The sequence below is a fragment of the Bombyx mori genome, chromosome 28 (genome assembly GCF_030269925.1).
Source record: "Bombyx mori chromosome 28, ASM3026992v2".
Taxonomy (NCBI): Eukaryota; Metazoa; Arthropoda; class Insecta; order Lepidoptera; family Bombycidae; genus Bombyx; species Bombyx mori.
Window position 1 is genome coordinate 863,657 of NC_085134.1, and position 12,523 is coordinate 876,179.

Genomic DNA, 12,523 nt, shown 5'->3' on the forward strand with positions numbered 1-12,523 from the left:
GGTTTGATCATAAAAATATATACGATAAAACCAATGCCAATACCAACATTAAAATAATATTAAAACACAGATTAATATATCGATAAAAAATAAAATAAAAACGTGCGTTGGCCGGGAATCGAACCCGGATCAACTGCTTGGAAGGCAACTATGCTGACCATTACACCACCAACGCATCTGTGTACAAGTATAAAAGTTATCACGTAAATTAATTTATGCAAGCTTTGTTGATTCAAGTGTACAAATCTCATGACAATAGCTACCATTAAAATCCGATCAACGTTGGGATTATTGCTAGCTGAATGAAAAACTATGTTTGACTATTCGCGCGCCACCTGACGTACGTTAATAGAATTACAACCAGACCATTCCCTGTAGTAACTGTACACCAACCCGAAGCCGCGGGCGTGTCGACAAACTGCAGACTTATACGTCCAGTTACACTTCACATTAATTCTCGACCACCGAAACTACGAGTATTGTTACACCGGCAAGAGTAACGCCATCTATCGCCGAATAGCTGAACGAATATTTAAAGATCTAGTAACATCTAGAACGCTCAAGAACTACAACGCCATTTATTGTCAGATAGCGGAAACACAATACTCGACGTTTGTGTTTTTTGTTTTTTTTTTTTATTGCTTAGATGAGTGGACGAGCTCACAGCCCACCTGATGTTCAGTGGTTACTGGAGCCCATAGACATCTACAACGTAAATGCGCCACCCACCTTGAGATATAAGTTCTAAGGTCTCAAGTATAGTTACAACGGCTGCCCCACCTTTCAAACCGAAACGCATTACTGTTTCAAAATAGGCAGGGTGGTAGTAACCACCCGTGCGGACTCACAAGACGTCCTGCCACCAGCACAAAATAGGGATAGAGAATCAATTTTAATTTGGAATTTCTAAACAATTCAATTGAATTATCGTGTTGATCAAACAGCAGATAGATAACAAAAGAAAGTGATTTAATTCCAAACACGAGCCGTAAATCAATTAATACATTAAAACAAACAAGTTCAATTCAGCCTAAATACCTAACGTGTCTTGGTTTCAAAATAAAACCACTGAGATTCAGCGCTAAATATATTTACAAGGACAGGGACGGGCGCAGGGAATAGAATATTGCCTCCCGACGTTGTTAAAACGGAAAGGATTATCGTAGTTATAGTCTATAGAATAAAACGCATGCTGTTATAGTATGAAGCGATGCCAGTTTTTTTTTTCCTACCTAAGCTGATAGCCTTGAGAAGCTATTTCAGCGGAACCTTAACTAGTAGGTGAGCTCATGGGGCTCAAATCTGACGATGTTGCTAACACGAACCCTAGCAAGAGCCGTGATTCGCAGAATCTACCACCGGATCGGAAACGCGACCCACTGAGAAGATCCGGCGAGAAATTCAGTGGGCTATGTCTGAGGGTTAATTTACTTGTCGAGCCCTTTGTCGCAAGCGACGGGTTCGACGAGAACGGTGACCTTTGCTTGAGGTACCTAAAAGCACCGTTAGTGGATCGGGAGGTGCCAGTCTTGAAATCACGCAGGTATTCGTCGGATCTTCTTAGTGGGTCGCGTTTCCGATCCGGTGGTAGATTCTGCGAAGCACTGCTCTTGCTAGGGTTCGTGTTAGCAACATCGTTAGGTTTGAGCCCCGTGAGCTCACCTACTAGTTAGGCCAATCTAGAATAACCCCTCGAGTTTACTAGAATAGGTAGGAAAAAAAACACGTGTGGCACTCGGGGACTGCCGCGGTAAAGCTATTGCATAGCATTTTTTATCAACTTATGCAATTATAATTAGATAATAATAATAATTTTATATCAAAACAATAATAAAATAAGCAATAAAAGCTTTGCAATAGCTTAAAAAAAGCAGGCATAAATTTATTTAAGGAAATTTGTACCAAATACGTTTTCACGAAGGACTTTACCGAAAGAATTACATTTTCTTCTTATCCTGTAACCTTAAATTATGTGTGGTCGGCGCACGTATTCTTTTGTCATGGTACACAGAGAATTGGCATGAATTTTACTGGACGGAGTTGCCTAACAACCACCACCCTCCTTGGAAATCGCTAGCTAGATTGTAGCCAGAAGAAAATCTTTAGTGCCCTATTACGATGCTCACGAGAATATATGAGTCGGTCTAATTCTAAAGCAAAGGGAGAATTTCATCATGTTATATATAATTAAGTATTTGAATTATTATTGTTACGCGCTGGGGTTCGGCATAAATAAAACTTCCACCAAAGTACAAATTAAAAGTCTACTTAACACTTAAAACATTACGATCCGATTACTAACTGCCTTTGCTTTATTGCTTTTATCTCTGCAACGCTTTTATAGTCGATACGACGTCTCTACAATTATCGAGACATTCCTGACAGGTCGAGTAGTTTCGATAGATGTTTCCGCTATTTGATAATAGATGGCGTACTTCTCGAGCGTTCTCGATTTAACTAATTCTTTTAATATTCGTTTTTGTTATTCGAAGATAGATGGCGTTGCTCTTAGCGATGTAACATTATATAAATTGGCATAATAACTGATCATTTATATTGTGAGTCTGAAAGATTAGGTGAATAACCCTAGAGTCTTTTTAGGTTTAAAATTTCAGCTACATAGTGTTATACCAATACAATAGAATGCTCTTTAAAAATATCACTAGATTATGTTACTCAGCATTTATTTTTGAAAGCATTACAAGCGCTGACATTATTGATGAATTTCCTTGAACTAGTAGTCCCGCAGTAGTCGAAATTCGACTATAGTTAATTGGAATTGTAAGTTTGTACACTATTATGATTGTATTTTATACTTCTATAATCACAAATTTCGCCAAGACTACACTATAAAAAATATTGACAAAGACAAACAATATTTAAGCTATTCTCAATTTGACAACAGACGTGAAGAACAAAAGTTTGACAATAAATAGTATGCATGCATGTGTGCGTCAAATACATGGTATGTAGTGTGTGTGATGTTTTCTTTATTGATTTAATGTATCTTTTATGTATTATTATTGGCATTGTGCACTTCTTCTCTATACTCTCTATAAGTGTGGAAAATTTCATACTCCTCCGTCCGCGCAATTTTCGTAAAAAGGGATACAAAGTTTTTGCTTCACGTATTAATATAAAGATTGTTTTCACGTAACAGACCCCCCATTGAGACCCCCTGAATCCTGCCCATCTCTCCACCGCGTACCAACTCCGTTTGTTTTTCGGAACGTTAACGGAAATAATCTCGATTGATTAATGGCATACCGCTGTTTATTTAAACGTGTTAACATTTGAAAAGTGAAATGATTAATAAATCGATGCGTATAGACGTTCGGGAACCCGTGAGGTAATTTATTTTGTGTTTTCCGTTTGACGCTGCGGTCAGATTCGGTTTGTTGGCGGTTAATGAATACGAAATAGAGAGCTTGTTTAATTGTTCGTTTTGGTTTCTCGTTGTTGATTTTTCGCGGGTTTTTTCTTTTAAATTAGATGGTTGAAACCGAATTGAGTCTTAAATCTTTTCATTACAGTAAACATCACATCACGGACGACCGTGACCACTAAAACTGTAAAGCATTTGAAGCATATAATTTTGATTTTTTATTGCTTAGATAGTTGGTCGAGCTCTCAGCCCACCTGGTGTTAAGTGGTTACTGAAGCCAATAGACATCTACGACGTAAATGCCGCCACCCACCTTGAGATGAGTTCTAAGGTCTCGGTATAGTTACAACGGCTGCCCCACCCTTCAAACCGAAACGCATTACTGCTTCACGGCAGAAATAGGCAGGGTGGTGGTACCTACTTGTGGGGACTCACAAGAGGAGCTACCACCAGTAATTACGCAAACTATAATTATGCGGGTTTGATTTTTATTACACGATGTTATTCCCTCACCGTAGAAGTCAATCGCGAATATTTGTTGAGTACGTATTTCATTAGAAAAATTGGTATCCGCTTGAGATTCGAACACCGGTGCATCGCTCAACACGAATGCACCGGACTCCTTATCCTTTACGCCACGACGACTTCAATAGCATTAATGTCATAAGAGCTTATGAGTTCGGTGACCACTTAAAGACAGGCGATCGGGAAATACACTAAAAGCATGCCGTTTAAATCTATGCTATGTGAACGAATACATTTTCTTGTTGCATTCACGGTCTAAGGGAAGACGGAATAAAACAAAAAGTTCTAAAAAAAAGTACTTTCTTTGAGCTTTTGATATAGATCTGCCTGAAAGCTCAGGATTGCGTTTTATATATATCTCGCTTCGTCTGTCCGTGTTTATTTTTGTCTGAAACTGTGCGGTTAAAATTGGCATGAATATTTGTTAGTTTTTTTTTGGGTTCGCGACAAAAGGCGCTTTGGTTGCCGAAGTTGGACAGCCGAGAGCACGGTACTATTATACTACTGATGTTCAGAAGTGTACTAGCCCACTAATAGTCTTTAATCTTAGTTGAATCAGATAATATTACTGATGTTCAGAAGTGTACTAGCCCACTAATAGTCTTTAATCTTAGTTGAATCAGATAATAATACTGATGTTCAGAAGTGTACTAGCCCACTAATAGTCTTTAATCTTAGTTGAATCAGATAATATTACTGATGTTCAGAAGTGTACTAGCCCACTAATAGTCTTTACTCTTAGTTGAATCAGATAATAATACTGATGTTCAGAAGTGTACTAGCCCACTACTAGTCTTTAATCTTAGTTGAATCAGATAATAATACTGATGTTCAGAAGTGTACTAGCCCACTAATAGTCTTTAATCTTAGTTGAATCAGATAATATTACTGATGTTCAGAAGTGTACTAGCCCACTAATAGTCTTTAATATTAGTTGAATCAGATAATAATACTGATGTTCAGAAGTGTACTAGCCCACTACTAGTCTTTAATCTTAGTTGAATCCGATAATAATACTGATGTTCAGAAGTGTACTAGCCCACTAATAGTCTTTAATCTTAGTTGAATTAGATAATACTACTGATGTTCAGAAGTGTACTAGCCCATTAATAGTCTTTAATCTTAGTTGAATCAGATAATATTACTGATGTTCAGAAGTGTACTAGCCCACTAATAGTCTTTAATCTTAGTTGAATCAGATAATAATACTGATGTTCAGAAGTGTACTAGCCCACTAATAGTCTTTAATCTTAGTTGAATCAGATAATAATACTGATGTTCAGAAGTGTACTAGCCCACTAATAGTCTTTAATCTTAGTTGAATCAGATAATATTACTGATGTTCAGAAGTGTACTAGCCCACTAATAGTCTTTAATCTTAGTTGAATCAGATAATATTACTGATGGTCAGAAGTGTACTAGCCCACTAATAGTCTTTAATCTTAGTTGAATCAGATAATAATACTGATGTTCAGAAGTGTACTAGCCCACTACTAGTCTTTAATCTTAGTTGAATCACGCTATCAACATTTTCAAGATTAGCTCAGATGAAAACAAGTTTCGAAAACAGGAACACACAATTGGTACACGCAATGCAACTAAAAAGCCGGTGACTGTACGAAATATTGTCTATTTTATTGAGAAAAACAAGACTTCATGAAAACCCGAGTTTTTTGAAAATCAATAAAATGAAAAATTGATTGTAAACAAAGACATCTATCTATAGGCTTTACTCTGCAAGAAAATGAAATAAATGACTTCTGAAAATACTTGGGGGCTGTTCTTCGAAAAAATACTCTAAGCCTGACTTTCAATTTAGTTATATGACGTCGATAGGCGTTCTAGCTGTGAATTCATAAACCAATTGGAATCATCAAAATTTTACACCTAAATTAGTACCGCCATTGTAATGTTATTTTTTTATGAATGAAGAATTACTGGTGGTTCGGAGGCCTTTTTAGTTTTACCAGGACAGGTGGGCGAGTAACGGCTCAGCCAGGAGGGGTGGGATTTGCTAACAGCTACCCGAGCGCATTCAAAGGAGACCTAACAACTTAAGAGTAGGTTCTTCGTGAATTATCTACCCGATCGGAATCGCAACCCGCTGAGAAGATCTGGCGAGATACTCAGCTTGTTGACATTGCCACCGTCGATAAATACACACGCAAGCATTTCAAACTATAGCAATGTTTCTAGTTTGCGTGCTGAATTCATAAACCACAGATCTGTCCCTGATACAATCAGTTTTTTTTGCCCTACCTTAGTTGATAGTATTGAGAGGCTATTTCAGCGTAACCTTAACTAGTAGGTGAGCTCACGGGGCTCAAACCGGAGTGATGCTAACACTGACCCTAGCAAGAGTCGCACTTCGCAGAATCTACCACCGGATCGGAAACGCGACCCACTGAGAAGATCCGGCGAGAAACTCAGTGGGCTGAGAAACAGTGGCTAATATTGACTAGCAATATTGACTAGAAACCGCTAACGCTCGCTTGGACTATAACGTCGTACGCCGTAGGAGAAAACGGGCAATCGTTTAGTTATCTTAGATCATTATAACGCCATCTTTATGTTTTATTTATAGTCCCTAATGATGGGTCATTTTGTAAATTTTCAAATGGCGCCCAGAAGCTAATGTATTTTTATTCAATAGGAGGGTCGATGGCTTAGCTTAACTTAGGTAGGTGTCGCCAACTCTAAATTACGCATGCTAAATTAATAGAACATTTTTTTTGTATCTTTTACTATCTATATATATAAAAGAAAGTCGTGTTAGTTACACTATTTATAACTCAAGAACGGCTGAACTAATTTGGCTGAAAATTGGTGAGTAGGTACCTCAAAACCAGGAAAAGGACATAGAATAAAGACTTTTCATCACATTCTCGTAGAACGTGACATAAAACGTGGTATAACAAAACGCAACTAATATGGAATAACAAAACGCAACTGACAGCTAAACGTAATATTATATTCTATCGTTAATTATTGTAGAATTTTTTAGTTTACCGGTTGATGTGTTTGAAACAAACCGTGTGGCGGGACGAATTTCGCCGGGTCCGCTAGTAATTTTATAAATTTTAGCGATCCAACTAATATTATACACATTAAATATTATGAATTCTAATTATAGTACAGGATCCTTGGTACACTTTTCATCATTTATTACTAACAAGCTGATTTTTCGTGAGTAGCTACATTTTGACTAGACGCCCAACTTTTTTCCTTACAGTAACGTTTGTAAATGGTAGCTTACTAGGGGTAGCATGGCGGTAGCAGATGGCGCATTTACGTTGTAGATGTCTATGAGCTCCAATGACCACTTAACACCAGGTAGGCTGTGAGCTCGTCCACTCATCTAAGCAATAAAAAATATATCATAAACATAACAAAACCAAAAACCACAGTGTGGGTTCTGTCTCCGACTTTCAACTTCGGACATTAAGGTACTCGTGAAACCACAAAACCACCACTGCTATTATTTCACCACGTCCAAATTGAGTCATGTTATATACTAAGATCGTGCCTGTTTGTCCGTCTGAACGGACGATAAGAGATAATTATAGCGCCCGGATTTCTTCGTGTTGAAATATTGAACTTGTAATACCATAGACTAAGTAATGACTCAGAAGGCGTATGAAATTATTTACTTATTTTTCCTTTTCATTGAATACATCATTTTACTGAGAGCGTTAGTAGAGTGTTATACGTAATGGCCTTCCCTAGAGTAGAGAAAGCTTCATGTAATGATATCGCACTGTGTGCCTTTGCGAGGTTTCAAATCCCGCAACTAAGTAACAATACTCCGGTCATCGTTATCGTCGAATCCGTCGCTTGCGACGAAGGACTCGGCGAGTAAACTAACCCACAGACACAGCCCACTGAGTTTCTCGCTAGATCTTCTCAGTGGGTCGCGTTTCGGATCCGATGGTAGATTCTGAGAAGCACGGCTCTTACTACCTTCTTGTTCGTGTTAGCAACAACGTCAGGTTTGAGACCCGTGAGCTCACCTACTCGCCCGGTTACGCTGATATGGTCTCTCAAGACCGTCATCTTGAAAAACCATACTTTTAAGGGGATACCTAATCAAGGGAATAAAATATTGCTGAAAAAACGTTAATTGATAGATCTGCACCCATTGTATTGCGAAAACTGAGACTTGGAACTCATATCTCACAAGATGTGAGTGGCATTTACTTGGTTGATGCTATCGACTCCGGCGACAACTTAACACCCGAAAAAAGTGCCTTAAGTAATTATCTGGTAAGTAAATATCCAATTTCCGGTGATAAGACGCATTATGTTATTTTATAATTTTTATTTATTTCTCTCTTAAAGGTATAGTACAAATACAAATGGAAATTAACCTTATAATAAATTTTGTAAGCCTTTGAAAGAGCTGAAGTCTGTACTAGGTTCAAAGACCTGTATTACTGATCTCCAGGCTCCATATATCCAGGTATCATCGTCCTGCTTTAGTTGTTAGCTTATCATGGGTCCAGAGTGAAGAATGTGACAGATGTTTTACAATTGAGATTTCAATCTCATCTCTCAACCTAGATAGCGAGATTTGCGTTGTAAAGTCTGTGGATACCAGTGATCATTTAATACAACCTTGCCCGCGAATCGTGTGTCAATAACTATTTTTTTTTTTTATAATGCAAATGTCACATCTATTTTTGTGGTAGCTCTATGGACAGTTCCATGATTTAGAGTTCACGATATTCCGCTCTCAGTGTTACTCAGTTAAGTTCACGAAAGCTTTGATTTGGCTTTTGATTTATTGGCTTTACTGTTAGATTTATTTTGCGGCCATGTTTATAAACACTAAGACGTCCGTATTTGACTTTTGCATAGACGGTTAGTTTCAACGCAAATCAGGCGTGTTGTGAGTCCGCACGAGTAGGCACCACCACCCTGCCTATTTCTGCCGTGAAGCAGCAATGCGTTTCTGTTTGAAGGGGGGGGGGGGGGGGGGGGTCTGCTGCTGTTGTACTATAAAATTTACGGCATTTTCATTGTTGATATCTATGCTCACTTCGGTAACCGCATAACATCGAATTGACGGATAGCTTGTTCATTGAAGATATAAAAAAAATTGTTGCCTGTAAATTAGGCTTACGGACGATAGTTTAATGATGATAAACATAAGTACAGTAGCAGAACTACTGGATGCTAAGGCTCACGCGGAACGTGACACTTTTTCGTGCGTGCAGCCGGTGTTCATCGATTTATAAGATGTTATCACGTCAAAAATAGTTTTTTTTATTGCTTATATGGCTGGACGAGCTCAGTCCACCTGGTGTTAAGTGGGTACCGGAGCCCATAGAGATCTACAACGTAAATGGGCCGCCCACTTTGAGATATGAGTTCTCCGTTTTATGAGGTCTCCGTATAGTTACAGCGGTTGCCCCACCCTTCAAACCGAAACGCATTTCTGCTTCACGGCTGAAATAGTCGGGGTGGTGGTACCTATCCGTGCGGACTCACAAAAAGTCCTACCATAAGTAAAAGCTGCTTGCCGTTCAAGTCGGAAAACATGGCAGCCTCGGAACAGAAGCACGCGCAGGCATACGCGTCCGTGCTCAGAGCAATTGATATTTGCCGGGTCTGATTTCTTCAGTGGTCGGAAGAAGAAAAAAATCGTATCAAGCGATTACATCATTTATTTAATATAAAAAGTGTAATTTTCTTTTCATCCAGCACCATGTGCTTCGCGTTTAATGTAATCCCGTAAATATTTACGCTCTTTGTAATTATACTCGTATGGGGAGAGGTTGCAGCCTCCTGAATACGAATTCAAATGTTTTAAATCAAATCGGGTGTGTTTTGTTATCGTTATATCGGCCACGTGACTTCCACGGCTACACGCAGACCAAATATTCATTATTGAATAACTATTCTCTACATAACGTTTTAGGGAAATTGTTTATTATTTTGGTCATTATTAGATGCCCCTTCTTCTTTTTCTCCACCATTCTCTTCCATTCTCTTCTATCAGCCGTCATCTCAACACTCACTCTTCTCTCTCTCATATCGTCATTCACACACTCCATCCATGTTTTCTTCGGTCGACCTCTTCCCCCTCTACCTTGCACTACCATCTCCATACATCTACCATTTCCATACATCTTTCATCATTAGATGCCGTTGCGTATAAAGCCCCTACGAAGAGAATACTTCGCGGATTCCCAAAATGAAGTTAGTTATTTGAAACGGATTAAAAAAACCAGTCGATTTTAAAATTACTTCTTCAGAACATTCTTCTTCTTCTGCCAAGCGTTTTCCGATCTAATGCCAGGATCCGCTTTCCTACTTACTCATCCACTTTTTTAAACGTTTTTTTTATTGCTTTGATAAGTGGACAAGCTCACAGCCCACCTGGTGTTAAGTGGTTATTGGGGCCCATAGACATCTATGTGCCACCCATCTTGAGATAGGGTCTAGGGTCTCAGGTATAGTTACAACGGCTGCCCCGCCCTTCAAACCGAAACGCATTACTGCTTCACGGCAGAAATAGCCAGGGTGGAGGTACCTACCCGTGCGGACTCAAAAGACTGTACCACTTTGTCCGGTATTCGGCATCTAAATCATTATCATTTATCATTGAGCTGATCTGATGATAAATTCTGAAGAAGAGTCATTTTTGAATCACTCAATGGATTTTTCTTGGCAGAAGCAATTTACAAGCCACATTCTTTTAGTTATTTCGAAAACAATATTCTTCAATTCACTTACTTACTTATGTAATCATTCTCTGTCGTATGCCGTTGGCTTCTGTGTGGTAAATTTCATCAAATCAATGCTGGAGAATGTATGCCAGGGGCAAATTTATTTCTACTTTGGTCATTACACAAAGTTGCCGGAATACATCCGAACTATCGAAGAGTTCTGTGAAGGTTATAGTGGACATTCTTCTTCTTAATGTTGAGTTCTTTAATGAAACACACTTTGGTATATTTGCATTATTATTTTTTATTGCTTAGGTGCGTGGACGAGCTCACAGCCCACCTGGTGTTAAGTGGTTACTGGAGCCCATAGACATCTACAATGTAAAATGCGCCACACACCTTGAGATATAGTTCTAAGCTCTCAGTATAGTTCCAACGGCTGCCCCACCTTTCAAACCGAAACGCATTTCCGCTTCACGGCTGAAATTGGCGGGGTGGTGGTACCTACCCGTGCGGACTCACAAGAGGTCCTACCACCAAGAGGTCATATCCTAAGCTGCGTCTAATGATATATTAGTGGTAAGAACGACAATTGGCACTGCGTTAATCTAAAAGTCAGAATCAGTATTACAATATACAGCACGTTTAGAATTAAACTGGCTTAATTAAATTTTTAAAGAAAATGTGTTTTATACTATGAACTACTTACAAACATGTTATCAGTTTATAAAATTATTATATATATTTTTTAATTTAAAATTAAATTTTAATTTTATCTTAGAAAAGGACAAAGAGCACTTTCCGTCTCTTTTAAATCAAGCGCATATCTTAAACTTTAAAGTATGCATTTTAAAGCTTTAAGCTTTGAACCTTAAGTTTTAAAATCGAAACTGAATAATTACAAGAATTCAATTACATTTTTGATGTTTATCAAAAAACAAGAATTTTGGATTCAAGCCTTCGTCAAACAGAACGCGTACTTAGCGCCACGTACTTAACGTCGCGCTCTTCAAATTGACCAGATGAGTCTAACGCTCCTTGACGCAACGTATTCGCCAAATCATAGTGCCTTTCGATAGCAGTGTGAAAATTTAAAAGTATTAAGAAATCGAGTGATTCAAATGTGGCATTGTATAAGCATGGGTATTTTCTAACTATTTATATAATTTTTTCGGCCATTATCTAGTATTTTAATACACATTATCTCGGACGCTAAAATAAAATTTGTAAAAAATTACAACGCCTGACGTCAAATCGTCCTAACGCCGCGACAGAGCGCAGCGTACTTATAGCGCTGGTACTCTGTTTGACGGTATGTTACCATAGTAGTACAACACATCTCGGCGTCATAGCGCGGCGTCAGTTTAGCGCTCTGACTCCACTTCGATAAAGCGGCACGACACGAGAACCCTCTCATCGTGGCCGCCGGTAACTACATTCCCGATCCTGCGAACAGAATGGAAAGTAGTCGACGTCGCCCAAAACACGTCATCTCGGATCCTCCCGATCCACTAACGGTGCTTTTAGGTACTTCAAGCACCGGTCACCGTTCTCGTCGAACCCGTCGCTTGCGACGAAGGGCTCGACGAGTAAATTAACTCCCAGACACAGCCCACTGAGTTTCTCGCCGGATCTTCTCAGTGGGTCGCGTTTCCGATCCGATGGTAGATTCTGCGAAGCACGGCTTTTGCTAGGGTTCGTGTTAGCAACGTCATCTAGGTTTGAGCCCCGTGAGCTCACCTACTAAAGTTAGGGTTACGCTGACATAGCCCCTAGGGCTTAGGTAGGAAAAAAAAAAAAAGCGTTCTGACGCGCGCTAATTACGCGTTCTGTTTGACGAAGGCTTAAGTCACATCAATTCTAAAGGAGCCATATGTATGTAGTAAAAGAACTTAAATCTAAACACACACTTATGACGAACTAATAATTTGTTTCCTCTTTT

The 12,523-nt window shown here is 38.9% G+C and overlaps 1 protein-coding gene and 1 non-coding gene across 2 annotated transcripts in view; both read right to left on the reverse strand.

Annotated features, from left to right (window-relative positions):
• LOC101743430 (facilitated trehalose transporter Tret1) overlaps positions 1–12,523 on the reverse strand; it is a 121,918-nt gene that overhangs the window by 7,783 nt on the left and 101,612 nt on the right. The gene's annotated exons all lie outside the window — the stretch shown is intronic.
• On the reverse strand, positions 104–175 carry TRNAG-UCC (transfer RNA glycine (anticodon UCC)). The gene has a single exon. It is a non-coding gene; the product is annotated as a tRNA-Gly (tRNA).